This window comes from Pogona vitticeps, chromosome W (assembly GCF_051106095.1).
Source record: "Pogona vitticeps strain Pit_001003342236 chromosome W, PviZW2.1, whole genome shotgun sequence".
Lineage (NCBI taxonomy): Eukaryota > Metazoa > Chordata > Lepidosauria > Squamata > Agamidae > Pogona > Pogona vitticeps.
Window position 1 is genome coordinate 1,522,048 of NC_135798.1, and position 19,566 is coordinate 1,541,613.

The 19,566-nt window shown below is 46.6% G+C and overlaps 2 protein-coding genes across 3 annotated transcripts in view; one reads left to right on the top strand and one right to left on the bottom strand.

Annotated features, from left to right (window-relative positions):
- The window catches only part of LOC144584975 (uncharacterized), a 618,887-nt gene that overhangs the window by 522,780 nt on the left and 76,541 nt on the right, over positions 1 to 19,566 (bottom strand). The window lies entirely within an intron of this gene.
- Positions 11,895 to 19,566, top strand: part of LOC140702923 (uncharacterized) — a 59,786-nt gene continuing 52,114 nt past the window's right edge. The window contains exon 1 of one of the 2 annotated variants that reach the window (XM_078382394.1): positions 11,895 to 12,016. The gene's annotated coding sequence lies outside the window, so the exon portion shown is untranslated. Of the gene's footprint in view, positions 12,017 to 13,085; positions 13,290 to 19,566 lie in introns of those variants that run through there. The other variant, XM_078382396.1, reaches the window with a different exon arrangement.

The window sequence follows — 19,566 nt, forward strand, 5'->3', positions numbered from 1 at the left end:
GACAGGAGGGGGGAAGCCCAGCTGGAACTCCCCACAACCTGTGTCCCTGGAACTGACATCAGCTGATGCTCTACAAGCCAGTTGGGACACACCTCATTGGAGTTGGAGACTGCAGGCTCAGAAGCCACAGGGACTCCTAATGTCCGAGCATTCTGAACCCAGAGGCTAAATACTCAAAGCTAAGTTTTTTTTTTAATTTTTGGGCTAGAAAAGAGTCTGTGTGGGTCTTCTAAAGAAAGGTGTCTTATAAATGGAAAAATATAGTATTTTTTGAGAACAGGTTTATCAATCTTATTAACCTCTTCTCCAATGTTTTCTTCGAAAAATGTTTTTATCCAAAATTCCCTCCCTTCCATGCATTTTTAAACATTTTCATATTAAATCCTTATTGTTGGTTATAATACCTGAAATATATCTCAATTGATTTGCTGTATAATAACATTTAATACTGGTTATCTGACGACCTTTTTGTAATATCTACCAACATTTCTTATTAATCCTAGCAATATGTCACTCTCCATTATTTTAACTACTTACCCGAAATCTTTATTGGTAACATCCAGAATAGGAAATATAATTTAGGGATCTATTTCATTTTAAATCATGCACTTCTGCCAAACCACAAAATGTTTCATGTTTTATATTCCTTTATCTTTTGACTTATTTCATTCCTCAAACAATCCGAATTCATTTTCAATACATCTTGTAAATTCCAAGGCATCTTTACCCCGGTGTGCTTTGGAAGAAAGTAAATGAAAAAGCAAAGAGCGAGGAGGTCTGTTCCGTGCACATGGAGGTTGGTGGTCCAGTGGGTGAGCTTTCCTTCATTGGGGCCAACTGAAATTCCAGCCTGGTGTGTAAGCTTTGGAGTCCTCCAGAACTCTTCATCATCCTAAGTAGTGCTTATGTCAGAGTGGTGCTGTTTTTCAGCAATGCCTGTTGCCGAAGCTCCTTTCCAGTCAAAGCAGTCAAGAAAATCAGGCAAGGCTATCGATATGGTAAAAGGCGACCTCCTAGCCAGTTTGGAACCTCTACTTAAGAACGTCCCTACTTAAGAACAATCCAACTTAAGAACAGCTCCGTTCACTAAATTTTGCTTCTACTTGAGAACGGAGCTCCAAGATAAGAACGGGGGAAAAAACTTTCCTGCCCTTTTCTTAACCTTAGGTCATTTTAGGCAGATCTCTTAGATTTTAAAAAAAGTCTCCCCCTAGTGGTAGAGTACGGATTAACCGGCTTTGCATTAATTCCTATGGGAACTAATGCTTCAGCATACAAACGTGCCTGTACATAAGGACAAAAAACAGCCGGAACGGATTAATCGGTTTTCAATGCATTCCTATGGGAAATTTTGCTTCAACTTAAGAACATTTCAGCTTAAGAACACCATTCCAATACGGATCAAGTTCTTAAGTAGAGGTTCCACTGAAGTTTCTATGGACGGAAAAGAGCAGATACGGATTAAATGGTTTTCAATGCATTCCTATGGGAAATGCAGATTCAACATAAGAACTTTTCAACTTGAGAACCACCTTCCAATACGGATTAAGTTCTTAAGTAGAGACCCCACTGTATATTCATCTATTTAACACTATAATTCATGTTATCCTAAAGCTTAATCACTTCAATTATGATCAACAGCAAAACACATTTCAACTCCCAGAAATCCTGACTAGCAGAACTAATGGCAAAGGTTTCTGGGAGTTTTAGTCCAGGAACATCTGGGGATACAAGGTTGGGAACCCCTGGCATAGAAGAAAACATTCACCTTTATCAAGTAGTCTCTTGATTTGCATGGGTTAAGTAGCCGTAGCCAAGGGATTGCTTTCTTCCATTGCAATGAGTGTCAAAGACACTAGAGATCAGGGTAGCTCTGGGCAAAACAGACAACTGGATTGAAGTCGTTTATTTTTTTAAAAGGTTTTGGTTGATTAATATCTAAATGTGTTGGGATTCTGTAACATTGGTGGTACATGATTGAAGCATCTAGTAAACATGATCCAGAAATTAAGTTCACCAGGGCATGGAACCTTGAATTCATAAGGAGACCTTTGGTCTAAATGGGTGGGATAGAAATCCAATAAATAAATCCTGTTAGATGAGATGATCCTTGAGTCTCTTCCAGCTCTACAACTCTGTGATTCTAATACTTTATCATGGAGAACGAATGGGAGACCAGGAAGCTACTTGATTCATGCATCTGAAATGCTTCAGAATTCCTGCTGAATTAAGGTGAAGGAACGTGTTGGTTTGGAGATTGACTTGAACTTTTTATAGTATTTCGACACTATTGGCAGTGGCTACCTAGGTATGCCTTGTGAGTCAGGATATAATGAGAAGTTTCAGAACACATGATGCACTAGATTGGATTGCATGAACCTGAAAAAGGCAGATCTGCAGACCTGTGGGGAGACATCCGGATGTCTCTTATTCCTGCGCGGCATGGGCCAAAAAGGTTCCTCTGTAAGGGTCTGTGGGCACAGCCCCTGGATAGTCTCAGTATTCTCACTCACAATTAGGTTGTGTCAGTTGCACACGGTAGGTAAATCCAGCATTGCTGTTCTGCTGAGGGAGCTGTTTCCACCAGCAAAATCAGGGGAGGGGGTTTCCTCTCCCTTACAACCTCCAGTGTGTCCTTCAGACCTGGAGCAGCGGGATGGGAAAACCCACCAGAAGAGGGTTTCAAGTGGCCTGGAGGATTGAGAAGGGGCAGGTATCTCCTAGTATGACCCTGAATGCCTTAGTGGGACATGAGCAAGGTATCGTTTTATTTTTATTTTTTTCACTGTGAAATCCTGTGTGTTCTTCCATGAGCCCTCTTTGGTGGCTAGGCATGAATAAGTGAGCAATGAAAAGAAGGTTCTTTGCAAGAGTCAGAGGTAAGGAAATATGACAGTGCTTGAATTGAAGGGAAAGTTAATTTGAAAATAAGAGACTGAACCAATTGACTCTACAAAAGAGTTTGGTAGGAAGGGTATCTTGTCCTGTTCCTCCTGAACAAAAATGGAATTTTCTTCTTAGAGTGGGTCCCATAACCATCGTTGGACCCAACGGTCTGGGCCCTATAGCGATTCTGTTGTCTGCCTACACTGTTCTTGCTCGTATCGTCTGAAGCACCCTTTCCCTTGAGTCCGAGTGTGGCCTTTGTCCTTGTCAAGATATTGTAAATTTTATAGGCCTGAAGAGTTATTGAATGTAACATTAATGAGCTGCCATAATGAACATCTGTGTGACTGCTGAGTCACTGTGACAAAGGAGAAGATGATGCAACGCCTGGAGAAGAGGTGACACCCATGTGGAGGAAGATGATGCAATACTTCCAGTGATTGGAGAGAAGGAACAGTGTAACTGTATATAAGGGAACAGTGTGAACATTAATGTACAGTGGGGTCTTGACTTGAGAACTTAATCCGTATTGGAAGGCAGTTCTCAAGTCAAAAAGTTCTCAGGTCAAATCTGCATTTCCCATAGGAATGCATTGAAAACCATTTGATCCATATCTGCTCTTTTCCATCCATAGCAATTAATGGGAAGCTGCTATTCCTCTTTCAACCACTAGAGGGGAATATTTTGTTTCTTTTTTCCTTAGGTCAAGAAAGGTTCAGGGAAGGCAGGGGAAATACAGTCCAGGCAGTACAATGGACCCTTGACTTACAGAATTAATCCGTATTGGAACGGTGGCTGCAGGTCAAAAACTCTGTAGGTCAAGTCTCCATTGACCTACAGTGCATTGAAAACCGATTAATCCCGTAACAGGCCGTTTTTGTTCCATTTTGGTTTTTTTCTGGTCTGTAAGTCAAATCTCAGTCTGCAAGTCAAATCTAAATTTTGCGGCCAGAGAAGTCTGTAACTCAAAAAGTCCGTAAGTCAAGCCGTCTGTAAGTCAAGGGTCCACTGTATCTTCTCCTTCTTTCCTATGCTACTATCCTCTATGCCACTTTGCCTATATTTTTGCCTACTACGCCGAAGCTCTGCTACTTTGTATATTTCTATATATTTGTTAATACATATGTCTTTTTGTGGAAGAAGAGCGTGTGTGTGTTTCTTCAATCAGAGAACTCTGCGTATTACACAGCGAGAAGCTGACAGAGGTTCTGGGCCCAGCACACTCCACTGGGAGAGGTCATCAGGAGGTTTGGGCTGAGAAGTCAGCAATATGCTGACAATACTCAGCTCTACCTCACGTTTTCCACCAATCCAGGTGAGGCGGTTTCTGTGCTGAACTCGTGTCTGGACCTGATAATAGACTGGATGAGGGTTAATAAATTGAAACTCAATCTAGACAAGACAGAAGTGCTGTTAGTGGGTGCTTTGCCAGACAGGCTGGAGGGCCATTTCCCTGACCTGAATGGGGTTACACTCCCCCTAAGGGACAGGGTCCGCAGCCTGGGGGTGTTCCTGGACCCCAGTCTAACACTGGAAGCCCAGGTGGACTTGGTGGCCAGAGGCGCCTTCCTTCAGCTGTTGAAATTATACCAGCTACGGCCCTACCTAGATATGTTCAGGAACATTAGATGGACATGATAAAGGACAAAAATGGGAGGGACCTAACAGAAGCAGAAGACATCAAGAAGAGGTGGCAAGAATACACAGAGGAACTATATCAGAAAGATGTGGATATCCCGGACAACCCAGACAATGTAGTTGCTGACCTTGAGCCAGACATCCTGGAGAGTGAAGTCAAGTGGGCCTTAGAAAGCCTGGCTAACAACAAGGCCAGTGGAGGTGATGGCATTCCAGTTGAACTATTTAAAATCTTGAAAGATGATGCTGTTAAGGTGCTACATTCAATATGCCAGCAAGTTTGGAAAACCCAACAGTGGCCAGAGGATTGGAAAAGATCAGTCTACATCCCAATCCCAAAGAAAGGCAGTGCCAAAGAATGCTCCAACTACCGCACAATTGCACTCATTTCACACACTAAAAGGTTATGCTCAAAATCCTCCAAGGTAGGCTTCAGCAGTATGTGGACCGAGAACTCCCAGAAGTACAAGCTGGATTCCGAAGAGGCAGAGGAACTCGAGACCAAATTGCTAACTTGCGCTGGATTATGGAGAAAGCCAGAGAGTTCCAGAAAAACATCTACTTCTGCTTCATTGACTATGCAAAAGCCTTTGACTGTGTGGACCACAACAAACTATGGCAAGTTCTTAAAGAAATGGGCGTGCCTGACCACCTTATCTTTCTACTGAGAAACCTATATGTGGGACAGGAAGCAACAGTTAGAACTGGATATGGAACAACTGATTGGTTCAAAATTGGGAAAGGAGTACGACAAGGCTGTATATTGTCCCCCAGCTTATTCAACTTATATGCAGAATACATTATGCGGAAGGCTGGACTGGAGGAATCCCAAGGCGGAATTAAGATTGCCGGAAGAAATATCAACAACCTCCGATATGCAGATGACACCACTCTGATGGCAGAAAGTGAGGAGAAGAAAAGACTCCCTGGAAAAGACCCTGATGTTGGGAAAGTGTGATGGCAAGAGGAGAAGGGGACGACCGAGGATGAGATGGCTGGATAGTGTCTGCGAAGCAACCAACATGAATTTGACACAACTCCGGGAGGCAGTAGAAGATAGGAGGGCCTGGCATGCTCTGGTCCATGGGGTCACGAAGAGTCGGACACGACTAAACGACTAAATGAAATGAACGGCCCTACCTGGACGAGCGGAGTCTCATGACAGTTACACACACACTGGTAACATCTTGTATAGATTATTGCAATGCGCTCTATGTGGGGCTGCCTTTGAAGATGGTTCGGTGATTGCAACTGGTCCAGAATCGAGCTGCACGGCTAGTGAGTGGTGGGGCCGCTAGGGAACATACCAAGCCAATTCTGATTAAATTACATTGGCTACCAGTTGCTGCCCGAGCCCAATTCAAAGTGCTTGTTTTGACATATAAAGCTCTAAATGGCTTGGGCCCTGGATACCTGAAGGACTGCCTCCTTCCATATGAACCTACCCGGCAGTTAAGATCTAACCAGGGGGCCCTTTTGAAAGAGCCGTCCCTTAAGGAGGTAAGAGGGAGGGCTTGTAGAGAAAGGGCCTTTTCGGCAGCTGCCCCCAGACTATGGAATGCCCTCCTGACTGAGATTCGTCTGGCGCCGATGCTGATGACATTTCGGCGCCAGGTCAAAACCTTCCTGTTCCAGAAGGCTTTTAATTGAAATAATATCAGCTGTGGGTCTGGTGGCAATTTTTAGAATATATTTTTAATTGCATTTTAATTATTTTGCCCTTTTATTTTGCCTTTTTATTGTATTTTAAATGTTGTAAGCTGCCCAGAGACTTTTGGGTAGTGTGGGCAATAAATAAATAAATAAATAAATAAATAAATAAATAAATAAATAAATAAATAAATAAATAAATAAATAAATAAATAAATAGTCCAATCAGCCTAACATCAATCCCAGGGGAATTCTGGAATATTTTACAAAGCAGACATTATGCAAGCACCTAGGAAACAATGCTTTAAAAAACAGAAGCTCATGTGGATTGGCCAAGAACAAATCCTGCCAGACTAGCCTGATCTAATTTTTTGACCTCCCTGACAAAAAGAGGGAATGCTGCAGATATAGTATATATCTTGACTTCAGCAAAGCTTTTGAGAAGGTGCCCCATGATTTAGGATGATGATTAATGGCTCCTTCTCCGACTGGGAGGAGATAACAAGCGGGGTACCCCAGGGCTCAGACCTGCCCTCTTAACCCCTGACTGTGGAGTTCTCTCAGCAGCCTTTGGTGAGGGATCGTGTCAAACGCCTTCTGAAAATCCGGGGAGACCACATCCACAGGTTCGCCCACGTCCACCTGCCTGTTGGCCTTTCCAAAGAGCTCCAAAAGGTTTGTGAGGCAAGACTTGCCCTTAGAGATGCCATGCTGATTCTCCCTCAGCCAGGCTTGTTCTTCCCTGTGTCTTTTAAGATTTTCCTCTTGGACGAGGCTTTCACACGGGGTCCCACCTCTCGGCTGAGCCCCATGCGGAGAAGCAGCCCTGGGCTGCATGTCCAGTTTTTTTTTTACTGGAATTTTTTAAAAATATTTTTTAATTTTATATTTTTCATTTTTATTCTCTGGAGAAAGTCCCACTGTGGATATGTGAGTCCACGTCTCAGCTGAGAGCAAAGGGCTGCCTTTCTCCTTCTTCCACCCCTTGGGGGAAAGAGAAAGGAGCAAGGGAAGGAGGAGGAAAAGCTGGGAGGGAGGGAGGGAGGGGCCTTTTGCAAACAGGGCGGCTCTGAATGGCGCCTCCAGGAGAAAGCCAAGCCCCCCCCCCCTTTGCAGACAGGAGAGCCAGCCAGAGGATCCTCTCCCCCCCCCCGCCTCTGCCCCCAAACCCGTGGCCTTCCTGGGCCTCTTTCTCTTTGTGCCCTGCTTTCCTCTTGGGGGGGGAGGCTTTTCCTGCAAGGCCACAAGGACCCCCCCCACAGAAACACCCCCAACAGACAGGCACAAGGAGGGAGGGAGGGGGGCAAACCGTCCACCCACCCCCACCCCCTTTCCTGCAGCCTGGGATCTGGTCGGGGAGGGGGATCTGGTCGGCCCTTCCCTCTCCCCCATCCAGAGCCTCTGAAATAAGAGATGCAACTCCTTAGCCCCCCCCCAAAAAAAGACCGGTCCTGCAGCCCCCCCCCACCTGATGGCTCCCTTCCTTGCCGGTCCTCTGGCGGGAAAGTCGCGAGGAATCCCCTCCCCTCCCCTTGCAAAGCGGCCTCTCCCCGAAGAACAATGGAGACCCAATGAGAACTCGCTCCTCCTGCGTGTCACCCGTTGCTGGGCGGAAGGAATTGGGCGTCTCCCTGCCGTTTTTTATCGCGTCTATGAGGGGGTTGCCTGGCAACCCGGAGACGCGCAGGGGATTGGTTATGTTTTCTCCCAGAAGACAACGGAGACCCAATGAGAGCTCGCTCCTCCTCCTACTCCTTCCGCGTCACCCGTCTCCGGGCAGAAGCCCCTCCCTCTGGAAGGCTGGCTGGCCAAGAACCCCCTTTCTTCCCCACCCACGCCTCGTCTCTGCGCAGGTGCGAAATCCCCCCCCCCCCCGCACGCGTTCCTCTTCCCCACGGAGGGAGAAAAGGAACTTAGGTGGCAAATCTCCCCCCAAACACACGGTAGCCCCCCCTCCTCCCTCCCTCCCTCCCTCTCCTTCCACCCCCCCCACCTCTATGGGGCTGCGAGGATCTGGGCAGGAGGTGGGAAACGGTCGGGGGGGGGCTCAGAGACCCAGACGTCCCATAAGCTGGGGGGGGCAGAGATGGAGGGGGGGTAATTTCCCCCCAAAAAGAGAAAAGGAATCCAGATGGCAAATTTATTTATTTATTTATTCATTTATTTATTTAATTTATATCCTGCCTATCTGGACTATAAGTCCACTATAAGTCAAATCTGATCCCCAAAACAGACCCCCCCACACACAAACACACCCCCTCCCTTCGGTGGAGGCTGGCCTTTCCCTTCTTCTGGGTCCCCTCCAACAAACGCACAAACAAGCCAAGGAGGGAGGGCAGGGCCTCTGGGGCCCCGATCCCAGGCTGTGGGAGGAGAGGATCAGCGTCCGGTGGGGGGGCCCAGGCAGTGTCCAGCCTTGATGGGGGAGGAGTTGAGATCAGGACAGGACATGTGAGGAACCGGGCGGGCGAGGCGTGTCAGGAAAGGCTCTTTGAAACAAGCCTTTTCTTCGTGTTTCAAACTCCTTCAGGGTCTGCCAGGCTTCGGCGCCTGTGAGAGTTGATGCGTTTCGGGGGTGTGTGTGTGACTATTTCTGCAACCGGTTTGCACTTTTTTTGGGGGGGGGGGGAGAAATGACAGAACGAAGGTATTTCTGGTGAAGAGATACCCTTCCAGGTCACCAGAGTTGTTCGTTCTGCATTCTGACAGGACGATTTCTGTGGTGTCCAACCTTGGCCCTCCAGATGTTCTTGGACTTCAACTCCCAGAAATCCTGGCAAGCAGAGATGGTGGTGAAGGCTTCTGGGAGCTATAGTCTAAGAACATCTGGAGGGCCAAGGTTGGACACCACTGCGTGTAGCTCAAGGGAAGCCACCGTCATTCATTGCTGAACCCGAGTCGCTGCCTGTTTCTCTCAGCCTTTAGGCCGGATGAAGGAAAGGATGAAGGAAAGGGAGGTCATCCTCGGGAAAGCTGATTTCTCCAACGCCCGTCTGCTCTGTGGCCCTTTTGTGTGGGAGGTGCTATTTCTTCTTTTTTTAAACTAGCGCTTCCACACACTTCTGCCCGTTTGCCTTTTAAAACCCATACGACTGTTTTTAACATTCTGGGCGGCCTGAGGCCCTCCGACCAGGAGAAAAAGGGGGGCTACGAAGGAGACTTCCTAAATCCTGAAGGAAGAAACAGGTATGTTTGCTTAGCCCAGTTGCCTTGGCACAACAAAGAAATCAAGGGCCTAAAGGCTGCCCAGAATGTTTAAAAACAGGAAAATTGTTGAGCTGGAGAAGTTGAGCTCCTTGCCTTCAAAACATGCTGAAGGGACTGATGGGCAGCCGGAGCCTGATGAAGAATTAATTAAGATTGAGGTTGTAAACTCCACAAGTGGGGGAGGGAGAGCTGTCTGCTCAGGCAGAGGTTTCTGCCTCTGAGTCAGGTCATTTTCCCCTGGATGTTTCTGTTGGGAAACAAAAAAGTGACCCCCCTCTCTCTGCCGTCTCCAAGGGACGGGGCTGACTCTGGTTTGCCTTCCTCCCCAGTGAAACCTCTCAGGTTGTCTCGGGCTGCAAAGGGACTTTCATTTTCATATGGGGCATTTGCCCAGGAATCCCGTTTGGATTTGGTACAAAAGCATCAGCTTGTCGTCCCAAAGCCTTACCAAGAAAAGGTGTTTAGAATGTCCGCAAAATCTCTTCACCCGTGAACTTTGGTCTAAATGTCAAATTCCACCAAAGAGCGAACTACCTGGAAAATCTAACCATCCCAAAATACCGGCAGGCCTTTTCAGGAGCTAGATTTAACTGCCTTCCATCTGCAGTTTTAGAGGGATGTTACCGTATGAAAATCGACCATGCCCCTGTAATGATAAAGACATTTAAACAGAGCACGTCTTTTTTCATATGCAGTTTTACAGGGATGATTTATGGGGAGGGACAGAGAGGGAGGGTCAAAATACCACCCTTGGAGGCAGGAAGCTCGCAAGGATCTCCTCCATGCATGTGTGTGTGTGAGCGTGCAGGGAATTTTTGTTTCTCCTGTTCATAGAGACCTCCTTTTTCCTTTTTTGCTTTCCTTCCTTCCATTGGGAGGGTTTCCAAAGGGAAGGAGAGGCAGCGACTCTCCGGCTGACCCCCCAGGCCTTCCTTTGCCAATGCTTGGCTGGGAAGCCCTTTGGATTCCCTTTCAGGTGGGAGGGGGCATCCAGGAGGAGGAGATGCCCTGCCCCTCAGGAGGAGGTGCCTTGGGGTGGGTGTGGCATCTCTCTTTTGCTCCGCCTCTTCTTCCTTCCCTTCTATTGCCCAACCCCTCCCCACGTCCTTCTCTCCTTGCAATAGGGCTGAAGAGCCCTTCCCACCACAGCCCCCTCATAGGTGTGGGTGTGGGTGGGTATGTCAAGGTTGGTCTGGGACTTTCTTACGAGGAGTTTCTGCCTCACCCGACACAGTGCCAAAGCCTTACCGAGAAAAGGTTTTTCACGTTAGCCCACACTGCTGCTTTTTTCTGGCCACCTTCACCTCCAAAGTACCTTGAATAGAATTACTACTCCTTTCTACTGACCCAGTGTTTCAAAATCAGTCAGACGTGTGAGCTATTACCGTCTTCTAGAAGACCGGTAAAGCTGGGAACAGAGAAAAGTTAGAATCCATTTCACCCCTTCATGAACTGAGTGAGTCAGTCTCAGTCAGGCTGTGAAACTGGCCTTCCTTCTTTAAGTCTGTTCCCTTTAAAAAGAGAAACCTTGAAAAAGCATAAGCTGGTAATTAATCAAAATAATTGACTCAATAATGGTAACGTATGGCCAATGTATGGTAGCAAAATAACAATAACAAACTATTCTGTTCAAAAGACCAGACTTCCAATTCTTAAGCAAAAATACATTTATTAGTAAAATAAAGTGAAATTAGTTTATTGTAAAAGCATAGCTGATAGAAAGAACATTTCCATTCATAAGTATCAGAACTCCTATCAAAACCCTGCTATCAAATCAATAACTAAGCAAACAGAAAGGCTAGGCCTCTCCTCTAAGTTAAAAAATAAACTACATTCTTACTCAGTCCAAGGATTCCATAGTCCATCAGAAACAGGTAAATCCATAAAGGGTAAAGTCCATCTTCAAAAGAACAAGTAATCCATCAGGAATAGAAGTAATCCATCCATGTGACCTGTAAGATATCCATCTTACACATCAGGCATACATCCCATGTGCTTTCTCTCTGTAAGACTCCATTTTTACAACTTACAAGATATTACCCCTCCTCCTTCTTCCTAACGTAACCCACCAATCAGGATAGAGGAAACGGTGTTACTCTCCGCCTCAGTTTCCCACAGGATCCAGGTGTTATTTACAGAATGCTGGTTGGAATATTGTGGCTACGAATGTCCTTCTCTGCGGCCTGCGATAAGCTTTGCAACGCAGAGATGAAAACTGCTGTTAGTAATTTTCCAGCACAGACCCTTTATTAATCCAAAATGGATTCTCTATTGCTAAACTCATAACTACAAAACCCATCACTGTAGCATATTATAGTTTCAAAAACACATCTCATTACAAGACATAATTCTTACAGCTGTCCTCTTTGTCAGAAAATTGGACATGCAACTCACGTTACTGAAGCTGAACTTCAGAGTATGCCTGTTATTTTCAAACCTTTTACATAAACAGAGTTGGGACGTTGTGGGACCTTTTCCACCTAGTAAGACTGTTTTCTCCTTCCCGCTTCCAGTGGCCTTTGAGGAGGTGACCCCATATTGACCCCAACAAGAGCGTGGGATCTTCTGGATCGAGGCTTGAGATCTCTGCTGGAGGTCCTCCTGCTGGAGATTTCTGGGAACAACATCTCTCCAGGTAACTTATTTTTTTCCCCTAAATGTCTATAACATATACAATGCTCTCATTACTTACTCACTCTGTCCCATTGCAGACGTGGGATATAAGACCTTCGAAACAAGCCCTTAAAATGTTCACATTTCAACCTGGCTCACGATGCCCCCAAATGATAGAGCCTCAGAAGCTGATTTTAGCTTTGCTACTCCTCAATATCTATGAAAGGTTCTCCCTCCTCAATAAACAAATTAACATGGTAGGCTGGGGAGCTTTTATTCCTTTCGATGCCTGAAGGGTTTTTTTGTTAATTTTTCCTCTAGTGCAGGGGTCTCAATCATGTGGCCCAGGGGCCATTTGCGGCCCGCCGGACAATCATTTGCAGCCGCCACCCTGCCTGGCCCCCCGAAGTGCCCACGCGTCCTCTGCTGTCAAGAGTAAAAAAATTTTTTCCCTCACTCGCCAGTTCTCTCCCAAGACAGCACCTCTTGCACCCTCCATCCGGAATGGCAGCCTGCCAGCCAGCCTGCCTATCTGCCAGCTGGCAGGCTGCAGTTCTGGATGGAGGGTGCAAGAGGTGCTGTCTTGGAGGAGAGCTGGCGAGCGAGACACGCTGCTGGCCCTTTTCCCCAAGCGCCTGAGCCGCCACCGGGCAATGCCTGAGAACGGAGCTCACTCCCAGCCCATCCTCAAAGAGTGCCTCCAAGCCACCAGCAGCAGCTGCCGCCACCACCGCCTCTTTCAGGGAAGCGGCTCTCTTTCTCGGCACCCCCAGCACCAGCCCGGCCTCAACACCCAGCAGTGCTTCCTCCTCCTCCTCCTCCTCCTCCTCCTCCTCGCCCTGCTTCAGCCACCTCAACTCTGGAGGCTGCCTGGGCTCGCCTCGCAAAGTTTGCTCTGTCGTGGTGGGGGGTAGCTGCTGCTGCTGAGTGCGCCTTTTTTTGAGGGGGGCCCTCAGAAGAAGGTTGCTGGACCTCTGTGTGTGTGTGTGTTTGTGTGTGCGCGCACGTGCAACTGTGGGCCCCCCCCGTTCTGTTTAATTTCGCGGGTACCAATAGGTGCTTTTCTCCTTTGGCAAGGTGATTCTGTGCCTGCTGCTGCTGGTGGTGGTAGTGAAGAGGAGCCGGAGGGGGTTGTGGCCGGCAATGAGGGCTCACGCGCCCCTCCTCCTCCTCCTCCTCGGAGCCCCATCCAGGCTAAGGAAACTTCTGGGCGACTTCCTCGGGTTCTTGCTCTGCTTGGCGGAAAATCCGATGCGGCCCAGCCTCATCCAGACTCTGCCTCCAGCGGCCCCCAGGTAAATTGAGTTTGAGACCCCTGATTTAGGACATAACTGGTAAGCATATTATTATGGTGTTTTGCATGTAATGTCCTCTGTATGTTCTGTCATTCATAAGGGTAAACGGTAAGGTTTTCCCTCATGAAACAAACTTCTTAGGTGGGAAGAATGTGATGATCACCCACGTCACTCATGCCATTCATATTCATGAGCTGATTTGCATGATCCTATGAGAGGACCAGAGAGGCGGAGTCAGCAGTTATATGAGGTTTGGTGGAAGAAGGAGAAGTCAGATAGGGCTGGTTAGTCAGAGAGAGAGGGAACAGATACTGAGAGATATAAAACTGGTTAAGAAAATAGGTAGAGAAGGTGTTATTGATATAGCAAGAGAAAAGAAGTATGTACTGAGAGAACTGTTGATTATTTTCTTGTGTATAATGTTTATCTGAGAAACGTCTGTTATTCAATCTGCTTCACTTCAATAAATAAGTTCTGTTTCTGTTCACAAGTCAAGTGTACAGACAAACATCATCTATGTTATGGATCAAGGTAATCCACTAGTGGCAGTGAGAGGAAAACGTGACATGAGCCTTTGTGAGGGAAAGACAAACAAGGGTCACAAGGGCGAACAGCACAATGTGCCAAATGGGTTTTGCATCAGAATTAATAACAGGTTTAGGAATTCCTTTACTTCCAAACTAATGGAGAGGCTATGGCAGGTCTGTGCAATTTCCCATGTGATGTCATCTCCTTACCACCCCCAAATGAATGGGTTAGTGCAGGGGTCCCCAACCCCCGGTCCGCAACCCGGTGCCGGTCCGTGGCCTGGGCTGGACCGGGCCGGCGAGACAGACCTCCCACCCCCCCACCTGCGTGCACTCACCCCCGTTCCACCCGTCTGCGCCTGTGCGCAAGCTCCAGCGCGCGTGGTGGAGCGGCCCCTGGGAGGGCTGCTCCACCATTTGCACAGACAAGGTCCTGGCAGAGCAGTGGGGGAGGTGTTGGCGTCGGGTAGGGTGAGCTGGGGGTGGCCGTTTCTCCTGGCTGCAATAAAATGAAGGATCAGAGCCAGCCGAGGCTTCAGCCTCCCTGCCCCAGACCAGAGCAGCAGAGCTCGGGAAGGACTCCTGAGTGCATTGCAGACTGCCTCCCCCTTCCCTCTCGTTTTTTTCTCCTCCTCTCGCCTGGAAGCAACGTGCACACCACACACGGACATGGCCGCCGCCCCACCCCCTCATTTTCCCACCTCCATCCAAGTCCTTTGCAGAGCAGTTAACTTTTTCGCTCAGCTGTCCACGCACGCACCGCCCCCTCCATGAAGCTGCAGCCCCATGGACACTCTTCTTGCCGAGAAGGGGCAATAAAAGTGGGGACGCTGGGGGTGGTGGTCAAGGTCTCTGCAGAGACTGCCACATATCTGAACGAGATGGGGAGGAGATGCGAGCGCCTGAGCGCACCTGTTTGGCCTCTTTGCAGAAAGGAGGAATGAAGGAAGGTGGTGCAGGGGGAAGCGGGGTGGCAGCAGCTGAGGTGGTGGATTGGTGGGGGTCAGATGTTTGCCTCGCTCGCCCCGGCCTCCAGCACTTCTGCACCTCCCTGGCTGCTTGCTCAGCCCCTCCCCAGCTGTGCCTCCAGGTTCAGTCCCGGCAGAGAAGAGGGGCAGGCGGCGGTGGGTAGGGCGAGCTGGGGGCCGCCGTTTCTCCTGGCTGCGATAGGCTTCAGCCTCCCTGCCCCAGACCAGAGCAGCAGAGCCCGGGAAGGTCTCCTGAGTGCATCTCAGACCGCCTTCCCCCACTTTCTTTCTCCTCCTGCTGCTCTGGAAGAACGAGAGCAAGAAAAGGTGGGAAGGAAGGGCACAGAAAAAAGCGAGAGGGGGAATCCCTTCTTCTCCTTTGCTCCAGGAGAAGCGGTTTCTTAAACCCCCCCCCAATAGCCCAGGACAAGAAAACCAGCCTCTGCTGGGCAGCCACCCCTTTGCCCCCTCGTTGTGCCTGTCTCTGCCCCTTTTCTGGCTTTGGTGTGGTGACGGTTTTTTGTTCTTCTTAATTTGATCTCTCCTAAAACCAAGAAGGAAAATGTGAAAGGGGGGGAGAATGCCCAGGAGGAAGCAGGAGCAATCCAAGCACCTCTCTTCACATAAATGCCCCTTTTTATCCCCCATCCCCTATTTTCTCCCCCCTCTCTCTTTCGCTTTCTCTTTTCCTCCTCCCCCCCCCCCCGCCCAACACCAGGTCTCTGCCTAGTTCCTTTCCCTTCGTAGCCTCTTCCATTGTTTTGTGCATTAGTTTAGGGTGACAGAGGTGACAAAGACACAGCCTGAGTTATTCCTCTTTTAGGTAATGTGCTCTTTTAATTTTCCCCCCTCTTCTCTTCGTGTGTGTGCATGTGTGTGTCTGAGGGAGAGAAAGAGAGGTGTGTGTGTGTGTGTGTTCCCCCCCTCTCCTTCCCCTCACTTTTCTTTGCTTTCCTCTTCCTCTCTTTCCCCTCCCCTTTCTTGTGATTGTGCATTTGTGTATGTGTGTCTGCATGTGAATGGATTTCTCTTTTACGGTGGGGGGGGCGAAAAGAAAAAAGAGGCTTTTTTTTTGTAAAATAGGTTGCTTGTTAAATTCTGCAACTATGGATTAAAATAGGGGGTTTGGATCCTGGAGCTCAGGCTACATAGTGCTTTTATTTCAGATTATAGGGCAAACTGTCTTTGATTCATCTCTAAAGGTATCTTTCCCCACCAAATGAAGGTTGCATCATATCATACACAAAAACCACACAGCAGGCATGCACAAACAATTGTGTTCTCCCATTTTCTCTCTCCTTCAGTCACTATCCTAATTAAACACATGATGCTCTGGATCATTACTAACCTCTTCTTCATCTGTACCTCACTTCCCATCCTGTCCATTTTCAAACTTGCAGCAATGCACCTCATTCATCATCATGTAAGTGCCCACTATCCCTTTTCTCTGCCATAGAACATCATAAAGCTTAAATACTTATTTATTTTAAAAATGAGAGAGGGCAAGACAGTTTGGTAAACGCTGTGGACAGTGGGCATTATTTTGGTGTGCAAGGAAAACTGAACATTGAGACAAAATACGTGTAAACCTCCAAGTCACCTGTACTACTAATTAAAGGAAATCCATTGGCTATACAGTTTATTGATGCATAAAAGCTTGACAAGTATGTTAACAAACCAGCACAGCTATTCAGTTGGTCAAGGCATTAGTCTCTAATCAGGGGTTCACACATTTACAATACATATGATTGCAAATATATTTAAATATTTTGCACTTTTATGTGTCACAGTGAATTTTGAAGGATTGCAAAGTTAATGCTGGTGACTACCCCACCTGCACCTAGGAAGGGGTTTCTAAGTGCCCTGTTTCATACGGGATATCTCTGTGGCTCTTGTCATTGATCTCCCTGTGAAGGCTGCAAAGAGGACCCTTAGTCTGGAACCAGGAGAACAGGAACTATTGGCCAGAATGGAACTATTGGAATGTATGTTTTGTGTAACTTGCCAGAGCTAATTGTGGCTAGTTGAGGAGATGCCAGGGTGGGTCTCAGGATTGGTTGCATAATTCAGAGTATGAACAGGGACATGACCAAGATTCATCTGAGCACCTTGTCAATTAGCTGCAGACCTTGCCCACATACTAGTAGGATTCCGTCCATGGGCTGAAATCTTGTGCAGTTACACAAAAGGCTGTTTTAAACACAAATTACGGAAAATGAGGAAGTTTCTGTAGACATCTGCTGCATGCAGATAACATGTATGGATATTTCTTAATGAAAGGCAATTTGTGTCTAAATGTTATAATATTGCATTGCTGTGCAACAGAATTTAAGCCATTGACATACTTTACTTAACATTCCTGAGCTTATGTGGCACAATGTGCTGCTGTGCTGATTTTTAAATTAAGAGCTACAGTGGATATAAAAAGTTTACACACCCCTGTTAAAATGTCAAGTGTCTGTGATATAAAAAAATGAGACAAAGATAAATCATTTCAGAACATTTTCCACCTTTAATGAGACCTATGTACTGTACAACTCAGTTGAACAACAAACTGAAATCTTTCAGGTGGAGGGAAGTAAAAATAAAAAACTGAAATAATATGGTTGCATCTGTGTGCACACCCTTAAACTAATATGTTGTTAAAGCACCTTTTGATTTTATTACAGCACTAAGCCTTTTTGGGTATGATTCTATCAGTATGGCACATCTTGGTTTGGCAATATTTGCCCACTTTTCTTTGCCAAAACGCTCCAAATCTGTCAGATTGCAAGGGCATCTCCTGTGCACAGCCCTTTTCAGATCACCCCACAGATATTCAATCAGATTCAGGTCTGGGCTCTGGCTGGGCCATTCCAAAACATTAATTTTCTTCTGGTGAAGCCATTCCTTTGTTGATTTGGATGTATGTCGTTGTCATGCTGAAAGATGAAGTTCCTCCTCATGTTCAGCTTTCTAGCAGAAGCCTTAAGGTTTTGTGCCAATATTGACTGGTATTTGGAACTGCTCATAATTCCCTCTGCCTTGACTAAGGTCCCAGTCTCAGCTGAAGAAAAACAGCCCCAAAGCATGATGCTGCCAATGCCAATGCTTCACTGTGGGTATGGTGTTCTTTTGGTGATGTGCAATGTTGTTTTTGTGCCAAACATATCTTTTGGAATTAGGGCCGAAAAGTTCAACCTTGGTTTCATCAGACCATAACACTTTTCCCCCACATGCTTTTGGGAGACTTCATATGTGTTTTTGCAAAATTTAGCCAGGCTTGGATGTTTTTCTTTGTAAGAAAAGGCTTCTGTCTTGCCACTCTACCCCATAGCCCAGACCTATGAAGAATACAGGAGATTGTCATCACATGTACCACACAGCCCGTACTTGCCAGATATTCCTGCAGCTCCTTTAATGTTGCTGTAGGCCTCTTGGCAGCCTCCCTGACCAATTTTCTTCTAGTCTTTTCATCACTTTTACAGGGACGTCCAGTTCTTGGTAATGTCACTGTTGTGCCATCTTTTCTCCACTTGATGATGGCTGTCTTCACTGTGTTCCATGGCATATCTAATGCCTTGCACATGCTTTTGTACCCTTCTCCTGACTGATACCTTTTAAACAATGAGATCCCTCTGACGCTTTGAAAGCTCTCTGTGGACCATGGCTTCTGCTGTAGGATGTGACTAAGAAAATGTCAGGAAAGACCTACTAGCACAGCTGATCTTTATTTGGGATTCCTAAGAGGCACTTTAAATGATGGCATAACATTCTACTGCATAAAAAGTACTCCCATGCACGGATGCCCCCCATGCCCCCCATTCACAGATGCCGGTGGTGGCAGCCCCCCCCCGGTCCTTGGAAGAATGGTCGTCAACAAAACCGGTCCCTGACATTAAAAAGGTTGGGGACCACTGGGTTAGTGGAAAAATGTAATGGAATATTAATGAGAATTATACTTGCGTATGTGGTGTGACGAACACGGGTTCGAAAACACACGTGTACGCTTGGACAGAGAGCAATCAGGAGTTTGCACATGCTAAAATGAGCTGAAGAGTCCAAATCCAGCCAGCCATGCTACAACACTCCTTCTCACAGGTCTGCCCACATAAGAACACCCTGGTACTCTCAGATATTACTGTGAAAAGGTCAAGTGGGCTTTGTAGTCCTTAGACTTAACTTGCACCACTGACAGGACTCTAAGTAAGCTAGGCCGAGGCAGCACTCTCAGATGACCCTATGACAAGTGTACTGTTCAGGAAACCAAATGAGTTTTATAATCTTTATTTTATTAAAGAAAAAACATGTTACTAAGCCAAATTAAACCAAAACAAATAATCTAGCATTGTGCTGTTTAGTTACACAGATGTAGTGAGGCAAAGAAAACAGGAAAAATATAAAAGAGTTCAAAAATCCAAAAAGCCATTAAGATGAATAAAAACAATTCCAGTCCAGGAAATCATTAGTAAACAAAATAATCCAAGTTGGTTATAACAAGGCTATAGTCCTCAGTGATCCTATAGAATAAAAATCCCTAAACAAAAGTAAAAATCCATTATATGTCCCATAGTCCTTAGAAAAGAAAAATCCAGTAAATATACCATAGTCTTTACAAAATTACAAGAGCATAGTCCATATGGAGTATTCCAAGAAAAGAAGTCCATAAAGAATATTCCATAGAACAGTCCATTGAAAATAGTCCATGCATAGTCCTTAGGAAAAATCCCATAAGTCCAAAAGTAATCCAGCAAAGCATAGAAACCAGTCCATGTAGGTAGGCCACCAAACTCTCTCTCAAGA